This window comes from Linepithema humile, chromosome 7 (genome assembly GCF_040581485.1).
Source record: "Linepithema humile isolate Giens D197 chromosome 7, Lhum_UNIL_v1.0, whole genome shotgun sequence".
NCBI lineage: Eukaryota > Metazoa > Arthropoda > Insecta > Hymenoptera > Formicidae > Linepithema > Linepithema humile.
Window position 1 is genome coordinate 192090 of NC_090134.1, and position 23897 is coordinate 215986.

The following is a 23897-nucleotide window of genomic DNA, read 5'->3' on the forward strand; positions in this document are numbered from 1 at the left end:
CTCTCTGATACAATAACAAATTTTGCACCTTTCGATGCGTTATCTCTGAATACATGTCACGAACATGGCCGGAGTTGCGTGTCATCCCGGTGCCTGCAAACAATTTCTCAGCGGCGCATAATTCACGATCGAACGGCTCTCGCGCGATCACGCTCGTGACGTCGGGACGCGAAGGTGACGCTGACGATATGAGTGACGCGTGTCCTCCTTTTCCCTTCGTTGTATACCGAGATAAAAATATAATTTGCAAATGTGAGCAAGAAAAAGTGATAATTAATGTTACGACCTCGTTATAATCTGCATATCTTACATGAATTTCTACTATTTTGAATTATTTTGAATTTTGCAATATGATTTGTCTACAGTAATAGTTGCGCGATAAAACGCAATATTTTAAAATAAAATAAAATAATTATCGGAAAGAAAGAAAGAAACGTGTATTTTATCGCATATTATTTATGTTTGTGCTTAGTTTTTGTGTTTTTTTTTTTTCTTGCCTCGGCGACTAATCAACTCTCTTATTATCGGTATCCTACTGTGTGCCATTTCAACACTTTTTTCACATGACATTCAAAGTTCTTTTTTTGTTGTCCGTATATTTTTGCATTATAAAAATATCTCTCGCCTTTTCGCGTAAACACATCTTATTCTTAGCATCAAGTGAATAATTTTTACCAGTAGATATGATTTACGTCACGACTTATTCAGATTGATTATATATTTTATATAACAATATGGCATTTGTGTTATTTGTTGTGCCAATTACATATTTGATACTTGTAAACTTTTCTTAAAAGATCGCGCTCACATTAATCTTTTGTTCTCTAGCGAAATGTAGGAATTACAGAAATATTTTAACGCCATTGTCTTTAGCATTACCGAGAAGATAGGAAATTCGTCCGTCTTATTTGTTACAGTCACGTCTAATGATGGGCTTGGAAATTTGTTTTACATTGCGAAAGCAAAATTTACTAAGCGATTTATCCACACAATTAAGACTAACAAATATTGTTCTCAAACGGTTAATGATAACGTAGCGTCATCACGTTGTTTCGACAGTGGAAACAGCGGCAACAAGCAACTGAAAAACAAGTTTTGGAAAAAATAACACGATCGGCAACACGGTCTGGATGAAACTTTTCTTTTGAACGAATACGCGCGTGTGGCGCGACCGAGCAGCGAGTAAATAAAATGTTTATTGTGTTGAGTTAATATTTTTCCAACGGCTCTTTATCCGTCGAATGTTTTCGCAGCAATACGGTCAGAATCCGCGCAATATACATATCTGTTCGAATGTGCAACGCGCGCTTTTACGATATTAATTTTTTAATCAACCGTCGTGAGACATGCTTTTTATAACTATAAATAGACGTATGCAAATCATATGATTGATTAAACATATTGTGGAGCAAACATTATGTCTACATTACGTGTATATTTATATGATTCTTTGGTGTTACTTTATTAATTATTCATAATTATGTTTTATCATCATAATTTAAATAAACTTTTATGTTTTCATATATTAAAGAATTATATATATATATATATATATATAACCATAAGAGAGAGAAGCTTAGCAAATATATTTAAAATACTATTATTATGTGAATCTTTTCTGTAAAGCCTGAGGAATATCATGTACTTTGGAAATATACAGATATAAAATAATATTATTCATAGTTATCTCTGCGACTCAAGTCATTTTCGTAAACGTCGATATGTTATAATTTTCATCGCATATCTCATTGAGATTCGCGAGTGTGGTGAGTGAGCGAACAATACGTCGGTCCTTCGGTTAACAAAGAGAACGCTCGCGTAATTATCGGCAACCGGATTCACGGTAAGACGGACGCGCGGCGCGGGCGCGAGATATCGTCGCGGACGTAACATAAATCCGACGACGTCGGCAATCGGGAATCTCATTTTCTTGCCGACCCGAAAGTTAAACACAGCCGGTTCGCTGTTATCGTATAATCAAGCGGTATCATCCGGCGAAGATGGAAGGGACGGTGGCGGGGTGAGTGTCGGGGTGACGAGGTGGGTGGTGGTAAAGAAGAGGGCAAAGTGGAATTTATCGGCCTAGCGTTTATCTCATCTTCCAAGGGCAATAGGATCCTCGTCTAAGCGGAAACTGCGGAAAGCCGCTCGACGTAATTTGAATTCATGCAAATAAAAGGCCAAATGAAAGCCGAGACAAAGCAAAGCGACAAACGGCGAGAGGGGAAAGGGAAAGGGGTGTGGAGGAGGAGGTGGATGGTTTGGGGGTGGGATTCGAGAGTCGAGCGAGGAATTTCTGCAACGTTGGTAAACACGAGACGCTTAAACTGAGTTATTAAGTCTATCCTATGTTTCCAGTGCCACGGAACGTTGTTCGTCGTTTTATATTTTGTCTCGATGCTTTTGCCGTTAAAGAATGGATCTTTTAACGAGTTCGCCTCAAAGCGCATTGTCGACTCCGACTTGTATATACTTGAATACGCCACAGCTCGGCTAAAATCTTTATGCGTCGTCAATTTTCGGGGGAAATTGTACGCACAATATTAGAAAAAGAGATCTCTCCCGCCGGAATAGACGAAGCGGAGCTCGTAGACTTGATCGTTGCACGAGATAGAAATAGCCGGCTGCATCATTCAAAAGGTCTCGAACAGAGCTCAGGCAAGCGTGCCATAAATATGGAATTCGCAATCTCCCGTTGAACAATCAAACTGGCACGACGACACCGGCGCGGCGCGGCGCGGTTTAGCGGCGCGAATAGTCCGAGCGCACTTGACGGTTAGCCCCGGGTCCATTAATTGCATTAATTAAAAGCAACTACGGTGAATCGATGGTAATTCTGTTACGTCTTGGCGATAACGAGGGCTGAGCCACGGTCGTTCGATGTCACGGGCCACGATGATTACGTTGCGAATGTAATAGGGCCACCGTTTTCCAAAGTTTCACGTGATTAATAACAACAGACGAACGGCACTCAAGCTACTTTTCAATTAAAACTCCGACGCGACATTGAGATTTCTGTGCTTGAGCGGCAGATGAATGTAAGGCCAATATTATTTGTTTTCACATATTCAGATTGTTTAAATTAAGAAAGCAAAGTTCTCTTTTTTTCTTTCTTTCTTTCTTATAAATGTCTCATTTTGGAACACGGTATTGTCCTCGGAATTGATCACACTTTTTTTTTTAATTTGAACTGTAACAGATCTACTAAAGTCTTTATTTTAAAACGTTTCTCTCTCTCTCTCTCTCGTTAAAAGGAGAATTCCTAAGATTTCTTTTCATCGCGTGTGCACATGTGTCATCATTAAAATGAGTTATGGCAGTACGATACTGCGTACGATACTATACTGCGAATGGAGGAGCGAGGTTTTTATAAACATGTAATATTAATATTATGTAAATTATGTGAATATTACGTGAGTATACAGGTAATATACTTTGATGAAATATTTTGGCCGTTTATTCCTTCATTATCGATAAATGTCCATTTAATTGCATCTCGTAATGAAAAATTGGAAATGTCGGACGCGGTCACTGACACGATTTAACACGCTTCCCGATAACGAGTAAAACTGATAATCACGTTTATCATTTGTGAAGAGCGTACACTCCAAAGTCGAGTATTAAATATTCGTTGCGTTACGCGAATCTAAACGGCATTCGTGTCACGTTTCCGCGGCGAACCCACGTGAATTAATAAATCTACGGAAATTAGAGAGAAAGAGAGAGAGAGAGAGAGAGAGAGAGAGAGAGAGAGAGAGAGAGAGAGAGAGAGAGAGAGAGAGAGAGAGAACAGAGGGCAAATATTAAACTTTTCATGACACGGTGAGTTTGGCGAAGTGGCAGTTAAGACATTTTATACGATAAATCTGTAATTTGCACCGCTTGGTCACCGATGCCGATATCAGCGATTTTAGATAAAGAAGTCATTTTCAATTTTATTGAGTACTTTCTATGTCAACTTTGCGCGTCGCAAAAATAAACGAGACAGCGATCTGTGCAGCACAGGGAAAACGCGCGAATAATTGAAATAGTGACATCTGCGCGTGTTTTGTTCTGTATTTAAAACCATCGGAAAACTGCATCCTGCGTCAAAAAAAAACGACAATGGCCGATGAGTGCGACCAAAGTGCGGAGCAGGAAAGAAATTTATTTTGCGGTTGATTTAACGGCGAGACCGCGTATCGCCGCGGTGATAAATAAATTTACGCGTACGTGTTTTCGACTAAGACTCGAACAAACTCGCGATGTATATACACATGTCAGGTGTATGTAGAGCGCGTCGATATTAATGATGAAACGCGTTTGCCGGCATTTGGTAGCAGCGGGCGAGTTTAATGTCTTTTTTTCAATGGCCAGCGAGCACAACGCGGCCGGCGATGAAAATATGGAAATTCGCGAATCATGCGTGCGATGGCGAGGCCTTTAACGGTGTCTGGATCGGCAATCCGTGAATAAATAATAATGTAAATAATAATCGCGGAACGTGCTATATATGTAAGGCGAGCGTTAAATTAAATGCCGACCGCGCGCGCTCGGCTTTATACACTGAAGCGAGCAATCAAAGTTTACATGACAATCGCGTAGTTACGGTAATTTCGACGGCGTGCCGTGAATAGAGCGTAATTATCGCCGATGGTGAATAATATTTATATGTTTTATTCGCGCGGTTTAATTCAGCGCTCGCGAATGCATTCTCTCTGCGTGCACAAATTACTCATATAAATTATATAATTGTTTAATGAGTTTCCTACGAGATTCAATTCCATCGTTGGAAATTAAAAAGGCGCTCGAACAATCGACCGGTTAGCTAGCGAATTCAATAATTGCTATTACACGTAACAAGTCTGAAAACTTTGTAACGTATTTCTTCGAAGGATTGCGTTACTATGCGTGTAAAATTAGCTCCAAAATTCAAAAGTTAAATATTATACAAACGCGTAGAATAGAGTTTTACGGAGAGAGAGAGAGAGAGAGAGAGAGAGAGAGAGAGAGAGAGAGAGAGAGAGAGAGAGAGAGAGAGAGAGAGAGAGAGAGAGAGAGAGAGAGGAAAGAATGCCGTTCCATTGGCCGAAAATTTATGGTTGATTTGACGTTGCAGCTGGTATGCGAGAAAAACCAGATCCGCATTAAAGATCGACACACACCGACCGTATCGTCGTGTAGCGATCCGGCGCGACTTTAATTGATCCCGAATTAATTTATTCCAGCGTGCGCGCGCGTGAGGTGATGAAGCTTATCCGTCCGTGACATTTTGGTGCTGAATTATTCAAGCGTTTTCGCATCGATCGGTCGACTGCGTTTTATTTTCGTGCTCGCTCTGTTTTAATTAATACCACCTCTCTCGTCGCACGGAGAGCGATCCCGATCCCCCCCCCCTCCCTCTCTGTCTCAAGACGCTAAATGGCAATTAGCTATTCGCCAGCCGACAGTTTTACGATCGGGCGAACTGCGATCTAATTTCCGCAATCGGCGCAAAGCGAATGCCCGGAGCCGCGCTGATTTATGCCGCGCTCTACATACGGGCCCGCGATTCGATTATGGCCGCGTGTGTTGGATTGCCGCACGACGCGCTACCTAAGAAAACATGTGCAACGGATAATGCACCTGTCAAAACTTGGCCGCGGGAACGATTGATTTATTGCGCTTGCCACTCCCCCGCTGTTACCCTGTCATTAATGGGTGCGGTGATGTATCATTGACGCTGGCCCTGACATTTAAACCGTCATCTATCACAATTACTCTTTCAAATTGTAACTTCACCAAAGTGGAATCGTAGATATTGTTTGCGTTTCGTAACGAGCCAGCAGATTTTACTTACGATAATTTCGATATGTGAATTAGTCCCGAAGTGGAGGAACTGAAAGATTTAAGTGATTCTATACGCTCACCGGGACGCCGCGACAACTTTGTGGGTGCCGGCGCCGAGATGTGGTCTGTTACGTGAAAAGACGAAGGATGGTAAAAGACGAAAGTATCGGGGAGGGGGGAGGGGGATGGACCGAGACAACAAGTCGGAAACTTTCAAGCTCAATTAAACTCGAAGAAACTTGGAGACGCCTCGCGGCAATGAGAACGGGCGAATGGCTGGAGCGTCCTTCCAGTTGTCCGTACGGTTTACTCGGTGCCAATTCTTCGATAAAAACAAAGCGAAGAGAACGGGAAAAAAGATGGAAAGAGGCGGAGTGGAGAATGAAGGCTCAAAACGGCAGCTAGCGTGTCATTATAACGCCTGGTGTGTTCCAACTCGCTCGCCGATTACCATTTTCCAACTGACGGCTCTCTCGATGCGAGAATTTCCCTGCAGTGCACGCGTATTAAATAGTTAGTGCGTGCAAAATGGATTTCTCTCTCATTTCCTTTATCGTTACTTCACTTCGCACTGATACGCTGACAATGTCGATACCGGTGTCGTAATAAAGCTTTGAAGGTGCATATACATATTTTCATAGAAAAGCGTTCCGAGTTGGAAATTTACACTAAACTTGCTTTGTATTGAATAATGCATGTATAAATTTATTATTAAGCCTTAACAAGGTATGCGAGGTTTCCTAGACTCCAGACTTTGAACTTAATTTCTCAGCTCTTGTTTGTGCGAAAAACAGAGAAATAGTTAAAGATATTAATTTTAATGCGATAATTTTCTGTTCTCCTATTTTTTTGTTCCTAGATATTTTAAATATATATATGATTAATAAAAAAATTAACATTATACAATACATATCTAGAAATCATTGAATAAAATAGAAAAAAAGGTAGGGAGTTTGAGTTGAGAGATCTCTTAGTACCAATAAAGTCGAATTTTTCAACATCAGTAGATGAAAGTTGATGAAGAAGTATTATTGATTTCTTTTATTTTTTGCCGCGCTTCTTCCACCTTAAACTGTTTTTACGGAATGTACTTTGCAGCGCATGTATGCTATGAATTCCGAAACAGGTCAGTGGCTACTGTATAATTACTCACTCCTTCGCCGCATACTGTCGTTCATGTAAAATTCAGCCCTTGTGCATCCGACAAGGGTGCGTTACTTTTTCATTTATTCACCTAAGTTTGTGCCACCGCGAGTTCGCGCTCTCCGCGCGAAATGAATTAACACGCGCCTGAGGCAATCTTTTTTTGCACGCGGTATTGTCTTTCTCACAAGAAAGCCTGCAGCGTTTTTCAGCATTTTTAATTAAATTCCACATAAAATGTTTTCATATCAAACTGTTCCTTCGAGCGGCGATGTATTTTGTTAAATTTGACATTCTAACATGTGCACATTTTTATGAATTTTTCGCGAGTTTTGCATAATTTTCCATAGCATTTGGTTGCCTGACATTTGTTCAAAAATTTGACGCTCGCACGAACGCGCAGCGACAACAGCGTATTGTAATTGTGGCTGTGATTTTCGCATTTTTCTCCTGACGAAATGTGAACTAGAAATAGAATGCTTTATAAGATGGGTTATATGAATTTTGGCATACACAGCACCAGCCAACCAGCACGAGTGCCGTCGTTGCATTGAAATAAGGGAAAAAAGCATATTTGCGTGCACGCGAGAATATAGTACACAGACTATAATTAAAATTACTCGCTGCAGTTATGTTAATTAATTTTCCCGTTTTAATAGCCGCACGCATTACAGCTCTACGTAGTTTATGTAGCACACGGCTTTAAAAATTGTACAATGATGAGATTCTTGTAGATATATTCATGCTTTAGTAATCTTCAAAGTGCTGAAATAATTCCACGTATTCAATACGTAAAAATCTATTAAATGTCGTGCGATAACGCAATATTAGAAAGAAAGCGATAGCGCGCGAAAAAAAACCGCGTGGGTTTTCGCAATTAACTCTAAAAGAAAGTTTGCTCGCGCATTTTCCGGGAATTGTGTAGATTTAAAAAACCTGACAATAGACATACGTAGATGTCATTGTGCGAGAATTTCTTCGGGATGTTCCCGAGAATGCAGTATAAACAGGATACAAACGGACGTTTGCAGAAGGTTCGACAATTCAAATCAATTCGTATTCGGCACCTTCTTCTCCGTCTTTGCTTTTCTCAATCGCACATTCTGTCGCTGCCCTTCCAACGCACAATCGCTTCGTCTACTTGTTCGTATAGATGGACATACGTTTCTCTTTTTCTCTTGACGTCTCTTCGTCTGTCACTTATCCCTGCCCCCTCTCGCTTTCCATCACGCTTCCGCTATTACGGCGGGGAAGCAGCCACGGAAACAAAGCTATAAGGCTTTGATGTTGCGCGCAACCACGTTTAAGCATTTCAATTTATCCGATGCAATCGCTTCCGACAGAACTGCATGCGCCAGGCCTTGCAGCAACGCGGAGAGAGCGAGATTCCGAATGAATTTTGCCGAATACAGAGTCTGTCGATGAGAGCGCGAGCGCGAAAGGGGGATACCGGGAAGTGATTAATCATGTACCGCGTCTCCGCGACATTCTCCGCATGTAACCGGGCTTATCGGCAAGCTTTGCATCGTTCATCCTTTGTTAGGTACCCAGGGCTGCGTTTACACTGCGCGATTTTGGAGTGGTATTATGTAAAATGGATTCACAGTCGCCAGACTGTTAATCCTTAAACAAATTAAAGCACTTACGGCGCTCGAGAAGAAAGAAAATTTACTTAACTAAGATTAGCGCCGAGTGACGCCATTGCGAGCAATTTCTAACTGGCTAAATCAAATTTACTTGTCGATCAAGAACAACAATCCAGTTTATTATTATAAATGTTTACAATCATATATCTATTTCGGAGCGTCTCTTTTAGAATGTGGGTCGCGTTTTCGGATAATTGTACCAAATTACAATTTGTTTTCCCGGCGATTAAGCGATCGCGAAAGTCGCGTCGCGAGTGTTTAAAGCGAAAAACCGCAACGCAATAACAAGCATTTCCCGCAATGAGGCTAATTAGAGCGGCGGTCGTTAATGGAACGTTGCATGTATTATCAATGGCGCATTCTTTATTATTGTGTTAGCCAGTGTTTGGGGTCGAAAATTTATGTCGCCAGTGCGCTGCCACTGCTACTAAATTTCCATGTAAATTTCGATGCATTTTCCGTCGTGGATGCTAATCAGCTAGTTGTCGCGCAGCTTCCGAAATATTTTTGGACCTCACAGGTGCAATCGCATTCATGCCAGCATCCTTTACACTAGCCGCATAAAACTGTGAAAATAATCATGTACGCTGTGATCAAATATGCTAATGAGTTTTAACGCAATTTATGACGATCGATATAAAAATGATTTTTGAAAGCCTACGCTGTATAAACTGTTTGTATGCAATCATATAGATACTTTGATAGATGCACAAATCCCTAATTTAACTTTTCTATTAACGGAATCTTTGACATTTATATCATTGCTGTTTACATGAAAAATTTCCCATTTGATAAAATTATAATTCTTTAGAAAGACAAAGGACAAAGTTTATAATGATATGTGATATTGTATGTAATATTCATCATATATCATTTATATTGGACGTATGGCTTATAGTCCAGCATAATGTAACGTTCAACATTAATAATGTCCATTTATATAAATATTAATTAATGTAACACATTATTGATGTATTGTATATCAACATAAAAGTAATTATCACATATTTACGCATATAAATGTAGGTGAGACGCAAATATTATTAGCAATATTATCTCAGAATACAATTCGAATAATATTCTGGAAGTTGATAATTTTTAGATTTATTTTACTACTTTTTTTATGCTACGGAATTTTATTCTCGTAAGATCGTAAGATCTCGTAAGATCTGTTCAAGCTAAATGTATAAAAAAAGTATACATTTTATCGAGCGTCTAATGCAAATTCGATCAACTAATTATACTAATTAGAGCGATTAATGTAAAATGAATACGTATTATAAAATACTTTAAAACCTTTCATAAAGAACAAAGTGACAAGCCAACGTCAAAATTACGCTGAAAGTACCAGTTCTCGTCCGATCACTCAAGCGCGATCACTCAAGCAGCGTTGGGTTAGTACTTGAATGGTTGATCGCCTGGGAACACCGTGTGATGTTGGCACACTTGTTTTTTTATTTTATTACCAAATAATCAAATAATTAATTAACACAAATTGATAGACAAATAATTATTGTAACATTTATCACCACATAAGGAAGAAAAAAATTAATTTGAATAGCGCGGTATTTCCATAATAATTATTTATATTTATATTTTATTTGAATATCATGCCTAATGTCATATGATCGAGGTCACGTTATCGACATTTTCGTCCCGTCTTTTCTTTTTCTTTGACACGAACGTGTTATACGACAAGTTATCGATATTCTAATAATATGTGCGGCTGAGAAACGTGCAATATGCTCGATGTGACTGTCAAATTCCCGTCGCGTCCTCGGCTTGAAGATTTGACAGGTTCGCGGATGAGGTCGGGAAACGAAGCTCGAAGCTCGTGTCGTCGTGCGAGAGAGTCTCTTCGGCTCGCTATCATATCATCATAAACCGACGAAGCTTTCGGAATATCACCTTTGTAGAATGGAAGTCGATCAAAAAAAAGATGGCGAATGCATGAAAAAAAAGGACCACGAAAGTTATTCGAGGTACATATAAAAGCGGGTAAACCGAACCTCCTCTCTTCCTTGCGGCTTAGAGCCTGGAAAACGCCTACGGAAATGCAATAGCACGGTCGGTGTAAAATTTCCCGGTGAATTCAATTTTACGTAAGCCGAAAAGCATACCAGTCGTCGACGAGTGAGCGAAACCGCCGCTTCGGATAACCGTTTCAATGAATTTCCATTTTTTTCTGTCTGCCGCGCGTCCGCCTCTCCCTTCCCCCCCCCTCTCTCTCTCTCTCTCTTTCTCTCTCACACTCTTTCTCTCATATAAATTGAAGGAGCAAACCGGATAGAGAGCATCCGGACTCGGTATATATTCCGGCAGATTACATGTGCACACGGCGATGAACAACACGTTGGTGCGATAAAGATAGCAGGAAAAATATTCCTCGCGCATAACGCACATAATTCGCGCGGAGATCAAACTCGTGAAATTAAATTTCCCAATCAGACGAGTGTTATTTATACGTGGGCAGTATTGTTAAAAATATACGGTGTTATTACATCAGGATGCAGTCGTCATATTTAAACTTTTTTTTCGCGACTGAGGAAAAAATGCATCGTTTGCGCACGCGAATATCGCCGTTCCGGGAAATATTTCATAAATCTCGTATATCTTGTTGTGTTATTCATAACAGTTTGATTCCGCATCGAGTGAATCGTTATCGAGCGTCTATTTTTAGGTGTAGATGTATCAACTTTTAGTTATTTTGTGATTTGATGCAAACTGTCGTGCTGGATAGCGACGAATTTTTCGCCGACACGCATCCGGCGTGCATCCGGCGTTGTAAATCAATTTCGGAAAAGCCGATGTAACGCGGATGTGCCGGTATTACTTTAAAGGATTACGAATGTGGCACGCGCGCTACCGAAATGAAATAGCTGGCTGATAAATGCGATCGGTAGTGGCTACGTGGTTCGTCGTTACTACCGCTAAGCCGATTTTTATTTTATCGCTGTACTCTGTGAAGCGAACGTTATCTAGCCATAAGGAAATTGAAGTTATTCGCTTCTCACGTATAAACTTTGCGTCTACATCTGCGTTTGAATGTTGAATGAAAGCGACTGCAAATTTGATGGAACAGGAAAAGTTACTTACCAAGAAATCTATTTAGGTTGCCAATCGTACATCAGAGCGTGAAAATGACAGAATGTGGAATAACATTTTATTGTATGGCTAAAGTATTCTATAAGGAGCGGAAAAGAATTTTAGCTATTTGTTGAAGCGGTTGCTTTGATCAAAAAATCTCCATAAAATGGACACATCTTGGTTTTATTGTTCACATAATCACAAAAGATTAAAAAGAAAAATCCAACTTTTTTAACAAAAAGTTTGTTAACAACAGGAGAATGCGTACCAAACGCATCGATCGCTCTTGTACGGCACAACTTTTCGTCTCAAGCTACTCGTGGATGCAATTTTTTCGCAAATTCGAACGAGTGTGCCCCGTCAAACATTTCGCCAGTCGTGCTTTATAACAGCATGTAAACACACATTGCAAAGCTTGAGATACAGCTCGCCAACAGCGCATGCATGCGAATGTAGCGACATCGATTCCTTCGCACGTGCCTGTCACTGAACTTTGAGCTCCGGTTTCATGTGCAAACGCGATTCGCGAAACCCCGATGAATTTCGCGAACTACTAATAAACAAATACCCGCGGTTGCTGTTAGATGTAGTTGTAATTAATTTCTAGTATACAGTAAGAGAAGGTTGATTGATACAGTCCGGTGGTATTTTGTGCAGATTGAAATATTCAATATTTCGATATGAACAATATTAAAAATATCCCGCTTGCCTGTGAAATTTCGAACAATACGAGTCATTTATTTCTACGGTAAAATTAATGTTAAATAATTTTTCACAATATAATGTTCTCGCAGAGAACACTACATTGTTTACGTAAAATGTAATTGCAATAAAATATTTTAAATATAAAGAATCACGACCATACGTATAGACTTTTTAAAGAATAATTTCAAAATTATTCTTTGTAAAATGAACAAACAACGAGAATAATATAATTAACGGTATAAAATATTTCAATACGTTTTCAGAGTTTCAATAGTTTGCATATGTTAATAATTTAGTACTTTTATTAGCTTTTTATTGTTGCTTGATTTGAAATTTGAGAGTCTCCAACATTCCTTTGTTCAACAACTATATTTTACTAAAATACAAGATAGAGAAATCCTAGTTTATGAAAAATTAACTCCTGCCAGCTAAAAGAATTTCGTGTATAGCTTTAACGGTACAACTCTCTGGGTCGTAGCTTGAATTAAAAATCCCGAGATTTTTCACTGGAAGAAATCTCTGGACGGTTTAAAGCGCTTTTCCCGTTCGCCATCGCTCTCCGCGATTTGACGGGGAAAAGGGGGGAAAACGGGGCCGAGGGGAGGGGGGATCATTTTTGGAGGAAATAGAATCCCCAGAGGAAAGTTGGGAAGATTCGGAATATATCTCAGCGGTCGGTCAATAATCTCCGGAGAAGAAGCGCTGGTGGAAAAGTCATCGACGGGAGCGCAAACATCATGACCGGATTGCATTTATAAGTTTTAAGTGAGAGCCCAAACGAAAAGAGAGAAAGCCAACTTCCACCGCCGCGAATCTCGAACGAACGTGCCGGGAAGTTTTCAGGAGCGGCAGAGTCGCAAAGTGCTTTGAATAAAAAATCAAGATGCGGCTGGTCTCCGGCGGATACATGTTTTATCGGGAAGCGCGCAATTTATATATGAAGTAATTAGGAGAGAAATGCAAGAACGCTGTGTATAACGCTGTGTATCAGTACGATTCATTAGAGTTCTAACAAGAAGATTAATAAAAAATTTGCAATTTTTAATATTTATGTTTATGTAGGTAATATTTATGTAGGTTATATTAAATAGACATGTATGATTCTTTTACCAGATACTTGATGTAAAAGATAAGTGAAAGATTTTTAGACATATTTTGTATGTTACAGGTGAACAGTGAACAACTCTGTTGCTGCGCATCGTGCCGGTAAGTCGATCCGCAATTTCATTTATTTTAATATCATTGAGCTAGTCTTATAAATGAATTCTCTGACGCTAGCGGTACAAGCCTACTTATCAAGATGATAAATAATTTAAGACGAAGTTAGCAATCGTGATAAGAAACGTCGAGTTGCGAGCGGGCGTCTACTTTGAAATTTCTATCACCTTGTCGACAGAGGCGTATCGATCCTTTTTTTTCTGATGTCTCGACGAGGGTGCGAGGCGTGCAACAGGCTGAGGGAAATTATTCGCACAGCTGTCGCAGTTCTTACATTAAGAGTTTCATCCTCTTTGCGTAATTCCGTTGTGATTAAGGGGGCGCCTTCGAAAATGTAACAAACCTCGTTGAGATAAAGTTTGCGCGCGTTACTAACTTACCTTTAATGTCACGGATACCGAATACAAACTCTTGCATGAAGTCGCTCTTTGAATCGCCAGCTCCGCGACAAAAATCGTTTCCCTCTGCTCGATACTGCGTCCGCTAATTCTGATTTACATTCTCCAAAGGTAATTCTTTCAAATATAAACACTTGCTGCTACATTTAGTTCTTATTCGATACTAATTCACTTAAACTGTGATTTTGCAACATTTATTCGCGAACTTTAATATCGTTTTACAGCATATAATTTGCGAAAGCGTTTGTTCATTTTAGCGCACTGAAAATTCGTGCTCGGCGTATATTCGTTATCGAACAAAGGTAGGTTTCGCAAATACAATGAATAAATACGATGTCGCGAGCAGCGCGACATCGATTGTGCTGAACAGCGCTGGAAAAACAGTCGCGACAGTGCGATGTGCGCGTATGTACTTATTTTCGTCGCGTTTTGAAACTCCTCGACATGTGCGTCCGGAAAATCTGTCCTAGTTTCTTGAGATTTTTCATTATACGAGTCGCGCGGCGTTTTCGAGCGAGAAAAATGCAGCTCGCGTTTTTCTTTTTTTCCCCTTTTTTTTGTTTTCCCTTCTTTTTTTTCTATACTGGATCGAAACTCGGCTGTACGGCTGTCGTTCTCTAATGAGCACAACGAAGTTATCCGGTGACGGGCGCACGGCTTCGTAACTTTTCATTTTTCCCAATTGACACTCGTCAATTTCTGGATTTAATTATCGACGTTATCGCGGTTGTGCGCTACGGGGATAAATTTACACGATTAACTCTGCAACAGCAGCATGAAGAAAAGACGTAATATTATCACGTGATACACATATAGTCTCAGATATAAATTCACGGTCATCCGATTGCTCGTATTTCTCAGTGTTTCTTCCTCTTGAACTTTCCGAGTTAAAACATTACTCTTCTGACACTTGAGTAAAGTCCATCCGTGAGCCCATAAAGGTGGCGACAGCAACTTGAGTATGCCGATAGGGGTGGGTTAAGGATTTACGAAAGTGCCGATAGAAGGGGCAATAAAGGGAATGCACTTGGAACATTTGCTCATTTTATTTTCCTCATCGATTTGACTGAGGAGGAGCCCAACACTCCGGCACGGACTTGGCCCACGTGTGTTACCATAAAACTTAACTGGCGGATCGGCCACGGGGATGAGAGGGAAATCCACCCGGGTACAGGGTTTATGGAGGGTGAATGGTAACGATGCCGGATAGAATGTGAATTTCTGAGTTTTCCATTGACTGGAAAAAGAAGCGTTCTCGGATCGCCGCCGTTATCGATTCGGGAAACGCTCAGTCGCTCGAATGAAAATTTAATCGTCGTTTAATAGCGACGCGTGATATACCTTGCGCAAGCTATAATCAAAGTTACAGCTACATTAGCGGCTTACGGCTAATCGAGCTTGCGAAGATTGATTTATTGATGTTAATGATATTAACCGATAGAGTTGCAAACGGGTTGAAACGACTCCAGAATATATCTATTCGAATTCAGACGAGATAATTTAGGATAAAGTAAAAATTGGACGTTCTTTTATTGATACGCAAAGAGCGTAATTAACGATTTGGATAATTAAATTTACGCTTTTCCACATTTTCACTAAATTTAGTTGTTTTTAGAAAATATATCGAGAGTTTGCAAAAAATGTATTAAATGTATTGAATCCTATTTTAAGATATATGATATTCTTAAACTTTTTAACTAGCTTTGAGGTCTTGTTTGAAAGACATAGGCATTTACGTGACGCGCGATCTTAGCGAAAAGGGATCAAAAGCGGAAGAAACAAAGAGACTGAGGCGAAAGAGGACGGAAGATACGTAACGCCGAAAGTTGTCTGTTGGGTATCGCGAAAAATGCAATCGACTATTCAAGGAACACACTCGTTTGCTATGGATTTCTGCTTTCCTATTCGATCGTGTTACATCGGCAATAGTAGATTGGATGGATTTCTTGTCGTGCTCGCACTTTTCTGCGATAATATAATCACTTTAATCCGCGCCATGACAGACGATAAATGAAATTCGAGTGAAAATAATCTGATTTTTGCATTTTTATACGTAGGTATATTATCATATCGTCGGTAGCATATTTTATTTTTTACATTTGTCTTTTACGTTTTATCGCGTATCTGAAGCTCAAAGTTTAGAGATCTGAAAGATCGGACGATGCCCTTCGACGGAAGCAGAAGCTACCAGACGTAAGAAGGAGGGAAGGAAATGGAAAGAAGTACCGTTTAGGCCACCGAGGGTGAATACTTTCGAGAAGCAACGCACCAGAGTAGGAAAAAAATGGCAGGCGAACTTTCGCATTTTAGAGAGAGAGAGACGAAATGGGAGAAGGAAAAAGAGAGATGGAAGAAGGGAGGCTCGAAAGCGCTGAGCTTTTCGACGAGAGTCCCGCGGGGAATTCGAGCACGATCGGCTCGGACCTATTTCGCGATTTTCTCCAGACATGCCATCAGCGGAATGACAAATGGAGGCTGCGCTCCCTTTTACCCGTCTTCAGTTATCCCCTTCCTCCACCTTCCTTCACTCTCTTCTCTTTTCACTCATTTTGTTACTCTCTGCCTCTCGCTTCTTTCGCCTCTCGTCAATGCTGCTGTTTCGTGGTAGTTGGAGTCGAATGCCGCGTTTGTGCCGGAGAAAATCGATTACCGGTCCTCAGAGAAGAGCATATACAGGGCGAGTTTACCAGGATCTACGGTGCGCCCGTTTCGTGCAAATGCATCATGCAAGGATGTCGATGAATTTTTTAACAGACTTGCGTTCAAATCGCAGGACTCTCGTGTCTCATCTCTCACTTCGAGAACGCTACGGTCTCTCTGCGATCACCGTTGCAATCGACGATTCATTATAGATAATCACTGTAATAATCTATTTTATTCAAGTGTATTTTATCTGCTTCTTATTTATTTCGTGTGAATTGTATCGCTGGTTCTCTCCGCGATATTACAGAAATTCAAGTTCCTCTGCCTCCAGACATTCCGGATTAAACGATGCGTACGCGTATTTAGAGATTAAACACAGAGTTCGTCGACAGAAGGCGGTATTTCGTTTATGAACGCAGTTACCTACGAGTGCGCGAGAGCACACGAAGGCGCTGCATATTGACTGTCTCGGTGCCGGTAAACATCTGCTATGTACATATAAGCAGTCGTGAAAGTTGCGTGATCGAATGCAGAAGCGTCGTGGGTCGACTTAATAAATCTCGACTTAAGGAAACAGGCTGTTTGCCGGATTGAGTCACGAAGAATATCGAATGACCAACAATTCGATGACTGATTATTATCGAATATCAATTAATCAAAAGATAAACAAAAATCGGTGATGTAAATTTACAAGACTTTTCTCTCCTATCGGTATTACGTAAGTTTAAATAGAACAGGGAATTCATCTCTAGTATAGATTCTCGCGTATAGATTCTCGCCCATAGATTCTCGCCCGAATATTATACGAAGCAAAGCGTATGTTCCGCAGGAGTATCGACATATCAGCCGGACACAAAGTAATCTCGTTTTCCGGTAACATGCGACGGAAATACAGGCGTATTCTATATAAATATCGCATTTCACGGCAGATCTGATGGCAGATTAATCGCTGTAGCTTGCTCGGGCCTTAAATCGCAAGGTACGATCATAGCCGACGTGACTGACTTTTATCATAGCGATCGCGCAACTCGGCAATTTTCCGCAGTTACGTCTCTATTTAGCCGGGAATATCTTCCTTACCATTCAACATGCCGCGTTGAGCATCGGCAAAACCCGAAAGCGAGGAGTTCAAACACATAGCGGAGTATTTCGCTTATGAGGCCGAAACGCCGGCAGCGGAGTTTCGGGAATCCGTGTTTCGCGAAAATCTCGACACTGAACTGCTGCTGTTCGCATGCCACGACACAATGGCGGTCGCCTCGACAAGAACAATTTCGGCTGTCTTGAAATATCGTTGCAACGAGCGAAGACAATCGCGAGACTCAATGACGCGGAAATAGTACAGCTCGCTCTCGGATTCGTTGCATTGTATCGTCGTGCACAAATCCTCACCGGGTGAAATTCGCTTCGTTATTCGTCCCATCGAAGCAATTCGCATTGAAGTAATTCTCTAGCTGAACTAAGTTTGGCAATTCGATTTTGCAATATTGACATAATGAATTGTACGACTAAAAATGTAACGGATACTCATCACTAGAAGATGAAAATGTAATGTTTTTGTATTTATCTTATTATTCAATTGAGATTTATATTTGAAGACAAGATGCGAATAATTGACAAAAATTTTTGCTAGTTAAAGTGCGGTTTAAGTTAACATATCTGTCAATTATTAACATTGTGCTGAAATTCTTCCAAAATACCTCATTTCGTTGATCTAATAGTATTTGTGTATTTAATTCTTAGTGCTTTGCTCGATACATTTTTGTTCTTCGAGCACGGAGAATTCTGTAAGTACTGTTTCTGACGAAGATTGCCTAATTACAACTAATGCGAAAAGCACGGTGCAAATAGGCGGTCGGCTGTAACCATAGTTTCCGACGGTTTTCCCTGATGGAGCGGCAAGTACCAAGTTCATTACGGTTTAATACTTTGGTGCACCCCTTCTTAACTGCGTCTTCGCGGAGAAAAAGGGAACGATGGCGCAAGAGAGCGAGGAATTTACGAGCTACAGGAATTGCATGGGTGAAAATTTCCCGTGACGTACGTCGCATCCGGCCTTCGGCGCGAAGCGGTCGACACGCGTGAAAAATGCCGGCGCGAGAGAAAAGCCAAGTAGAGATGCCGTAAGACGTGTCTTCATAAAAGTCTGCTTCAAGGAAGCGACTCGTCTTTTCGCGGTGGAGAAAAAGAACGAGAGAGAGAGAGAGAGAGAGAGAGAGAGAGAGAGAGAGAGAGAGAGAGAAAGAAAGAGAGAAAGAGAGAGCCGAGATTAAGTTTCGGCGTAGCGGCAGTGCTTTATCGATCTGCGGAAGAGAATGCCGTGCTCGGTTTATTATAAATTTTCCTTCGCTGTACAATTTTCCTGTTTTGGTACGAAATCTTTCAGGATGAAAGTCGCGACATCGAGAAGAACATCGTTTAAAACTGCAACCGACTCTTTAATCTTGAACAAGTAACTTTATACATCTCTGAGAAACGTCGGAAAAATTGACTTTCACGAAGCGAGTCGCTAATTAGCTCCGAGCTCGTACGGCCGCGTGGAACGGCCGCGCTATTAACATCGGTTTCTCGGTTAGCGAAAAAATGGTGTTCGGGGCGGCGGTTACTCGCAGAGCTCGTGGTTCTTCATTAAAACGATGCGCCCCAGTATTATCCCGAAGAGGATAAATTCCTGGGCGCAGGGGGCTAAAATTGCGGGCGCGCGGGTTATCACATGCTATCGCGGAATCGATTTACGACTCGCCGGGAACTCGGCCTTATTACCAGAGTAATACCTCATTTTCCAACATTAATTCTACCTTCTGACACCAGAACGCTACGCTTCCCAAGCGGCCGAGCCGGGGAAATAAGATACCACTCTCTCGCGCGCGCGCACGCGGACTGTTTATATAAGTGACGTGCGCTAATTACCATTTTCTCTTACTAGTTCTCAAAGTTTTATTATAAAACAAGTCACGCGCCGACAATGACGACTGATGAATTTGGCAACTTTTGTTCGATGCAAACTTTTTACGCAAACGAAAATTTCTCACTTATCGCGCTCCTGATTTTTTCTCTTCTCGTTTCTCTCTAAAGATGCTTCGTAATCAAAATGAGAGAGAGAGAGAGAGAGAGAGAGAGCCATTTTCGTTCGCGTGAATATACGTTGATATACACGCGAGTACGCTCTTAAATTTCTGCTGGAAACCTTGCTTTCCCATACCGTCCCCCTCTGACCCCGCAACTTTTAATCCTCTTGTGCGTTTATATATTTCAGGAAGAAAGTTGCAAAAGAGTTTTTAATCTTTCGCGACCCGCGTTCTCTCCATAAAGCATTAATCACCTGATTATTCCGTCGCACTACTCGCGCGTATCTACATCCGCAAACGAAAACGGTCCATTTACCTAAGTATAGATAATTAAAACTGAAGTTTCTCTCGTCAAAGATACATCTCGGTATTAATTGAACGCTCAATGCTATCGAAATTACATGAAATTTTCTCTTCAAAACAAATTATTCTATTTTTCGAGGGAATTTCCCGACACAAGTTTCTTTTCCAAAGACGATTCGATTTGGGGGAAAGGATCTCCTGTCAGGCGGAGACTTTTTCCGGCGCAAATTGACATTGAATCTGCGGCTCGTTAATTTCCCTGGGGTTATTCCGAAAATGTCGAAGCTTCGTCGCCACATGTAGACAAGAAGTGACCCTCGGAGCAAAACGAGGGAGAATCGCGGCACCTTCTGTTCTCTCGCACGCGCGGGACTCGCCAGGAAAAGCATTCGTCATCGTTGCTCCCGACGGTCGAGAGTAGTTTTGATCTCGTGCCGCTTCTCTCTCTCTCTCTCTCTCTCTCTCTCTCTCTCTCTCTCCCCTCTCTCTGTCTTCCTTGCGCGGCTCGCCAGATCTCAGCTGACAGGCTTGTAATAAAGGGTTAAGGCGCGAGCATTAATCAAGACGTAGCAGACATCCGTAGGAAATATTTTGCGCGATATACGCGCCCCGGCGGAGAACATCTCGCGAAACTTGCGAGAGATCGTTTTCGGTACGATGAGCGCACCGAGATCGATTCCAGCGGATTATACGGGGAGTATCGAATTTGTCGACCTCGCGTGTATGAACGATAATCGGAGGTAACTGATATGCAGTTGAGTGGAGGCGAATTCTTAGAAAATTAGGAGTGGTCAAAGTTTAACTTCCACATAACTGAACGTGACTATCGCGATGATATATTTCTCATGTTACATTTCTTTATAAATTATTTCTCTCACATTAAATGTAACTAAAATATATAATATTTTAAAAGGAGTAGAGGCAGAACTAATCGTAGATGACGAAACAAAATCATTTGAATTAAGAATTAGAGTTCCGTGAACTCTAATTTTTCGAAAAGCTTATATTGTACAATATATAAGAGTATATTGATTGAAGTCTGATTTATCCTTTTCACTTTTCATACATTGAACTTTCAAAGAGAAAACTATTGCTATTGTGAGCTCTATCGACAGCTCCTATCAGAGTAAATATTAAAGTCGACTCACGCTATGCATCATGTCAACGTCACGTCATTGTCAATGTCAGAAGTGACATCTCACCGTCACATTTCTACGATGAAATTTTTATTTGTCCGAAACTGAAAGCCATTGAATCTGTCTTCACTATTTATCCCATCATGATCGATCATAATTGATTAATTGTTAATACGGCATAAATCAATTTTTATTCATTGCGATATTAATATAATTAGCGAGGGCTTGCGTATAGGCTTTAGAAAATGGCGAATAATTACGGCTGCGCATAGAATTTCTCGATTAAGGTCGGTCGCCTCTCGCACGAATTATAATCGTCCGGGCACCCTGTATGCGGCAAGACAACGGGAACTCGCGACTCGTCTCTTTGGCGCAGTGGAAACGGCCGACTGCTGTGGGTGCCGTGCGCTTTAATGGTCGCGATATTTCAGAAACTGACGCGTAGCATTAAGACGACGTTGAGCGGAATGACGCGAGCGGTCCCTTCCGCGTTCCGCGCGTGCTGCAGCACCGTCGGCCGCCAGCCGCCAAGTGCGCGAGAAAAGCGAGAATTTATTCGATTCCATTAAAGCTAATCTCACCGTCGCGAGATAAGTTCTCTCGAATTAAGTCGTGAAATATGATTCGCCTTTGTGACGCAGCTTCCACCGTTCCCGCTGTGTACTCGCATATTTAATACCGCTCGATTATGGCTGTGCCGAAACGTACCAGAAATGGAAATAATAATTCGTCCCGCAAGTCGGCTTGCGGTCCGATTGGATTCGTCATTCCCGTCTTCAGTCGAAAGTCGAAAGTCAAAGTCGAGAAACTCTCGTTTGTCTTTATGTTAATCTTTCGTTGGAAATATGATGAATCTCTTTTTCTAAATTTTTTTGTAAACTTGAAAGATATCTGTAAGGAAAATTATGTGAAAACAGAGTGTAATGTCAAAAAGTCATGTTACAAAAGAAAGAAGCATATTTCGGATACCGCGGTCGAAGTGTGTAAGCACGTGTTCGACCAATCATCACACGATTTCTCGCCTGAAATAAGTCGATTAGTCTTTAAAGTGATCTCGCTACTTGAATCTCCGAGACGCGCCGGCGAACACTTAACGCAAATAATCCATTTCAATTTTTCGGTACGTTAAACCGGTGCCACTTGCACGCTGCGATTGTAATTTGAATGTAATACTTGGCGTCGTGGCAGTAACGCGTATTTCCATCCGGCGTATATTTACAAGTGCTAGTCTTCCCGGACGGTAATTCCCGCTGAAGTGCGAAAATCTTTCTTTTTTAGCCCGGATCCTTTAACTTCATCCTGGCGATTCGTTGCTGCCCTCCGTCGCATCACCGACGTCAATTTAGTCGTCGGTTTTCGGTCGACGAACGGAAAGAAATAATTCAGTTGTCGGCGCTTGTTCGCCGACGAAAAGAAGTAATTCAGTTGTCGGTCTTCGTTTACGGAGATGGAAAGAAGTAACGTTAATTGAAGTTCCAGGAAGTTATTATCTTTGAGATACGAACAGCGAATAGAGTGGAAAATTGAAGTTCTTGCGCATACATGAACCATTTATTTTGCAGAGAGATGAAGCACGGGTCTTAAAAATCTTGTTAAAGAAGATGTGCGACGTGAATCTGTGTTTTATAACATCTCAATTTTCACCCCGAAAATTTCCTTTCCATCATTTTCAAGACAATTGACGATTACGTCGATCAATCTTCAAATAATATGCACGCCAATTTTGGCACGTTTTTTTCTTTTATTTTATTGTTCCAGTTTAAAAGGCAAATTCTGTTTTACTTATGTATTATATTTTTTCTGGCTGTTCTTAACCAGTTATATTTTATTGTGTATTTATCTTGAAAACTTTTCTCTCGGACCGTCATAAATCTTTATCTCCTTCGTTATTGAAGTAATATCGAATGGATTAAGCAGAAAAACGATACTGGTTCGATCAAAGGTGCTCGCAAAATTTACGAGCACCACGTCGCATACACGTTACGAGGAAGACGAGTCGTACTTGGTGTATCAATACTAGCTCCGGGATCGGTATGAAATTTTTGTCGACGTTTTATTAAATCTGCGAACTCTGCGGAACCGTTACGCTGCAAGTGCAGCGGATATACTTCTCGTTGCACCAGTCGGCCTTCATTGCTCGATATTTTCAAAGAGAACATCAAATCCAGGAACGTCGTCCCAGAAAGGGGAATACGATACGCGCGCGACGTATGAATATTTTTTACAGTCAGAGAAACACTTGATAAACTGTTTTATCGTACGTATGTGTATATAGTCAGCGCCAGAATAGTCGAGACATTTTTATGTTTAGCAGGTGACAGACTTCTCCAGATTTATTTTATTGCGAATAAAAAGAAGACGGAGTGAGGGGGGGGGGAGAAATGATTTTATCTCTTGCAAAATATCGTCGTGCAATTACGTTGATAATGAATCGCCGATGAGTGACGACGATGACAGATAAATCAATAAAATTCCATCATATACAGCCGACGGGATTTTCGCCAATCGGTACATGCCCGAACGGGCAATCGTTTAATGTCAACGTTCTCCAGCCTAAGCTGGATACGAATTGATTTATCAGTTGCGTATCGGGAAAAGTGTATCGCTCCCTTTGTTCCTGTGAAGATTATATCGCGAGCGCGCGAATCGAGTCCGCGAAGGAAATTTCGAGCGGGTAGACGGCGACTGTCATTAGCCGATAAATAAAGGTAGTAAATAATTTCCCGTGGACCGGAAAAAGAT

At 41.1% G+C, this 23897-nt stretch overlaps 1 protein-coding gene and 1 long non-coding RNA gene across 4 annotated transcripts in view; one reads left to right on the forward strand and one right to left on the reverse strand.

Moving 5' to 3' along the window:
• Positions 1-23897, forward strand: part of LOC137001157 (uncharacterized) — a 113030-nt gene that overhangs the window by 49680 nt on the left and 39453 nt on the right. Inside the window, exon 2 of the long non-coding RNA XR_010891281.1 lies at positions 13558-13595. This is a non-coding gene — a long non-coding RNA (uncharacterized lncRNA). The remainder of the gene's footprint in view (positions 1-13557; positions 13596-23897) is intronic.
• Tsp26A (Tetraspanin 26A) overlaps positions 1-23897 on the reverse strand; it is a 106493-nt gene that overhangs the window by 29947 nt on the left and 52649 nt on the right. The gene's annotated exons all lie outside the window — the stretch shown is intronic.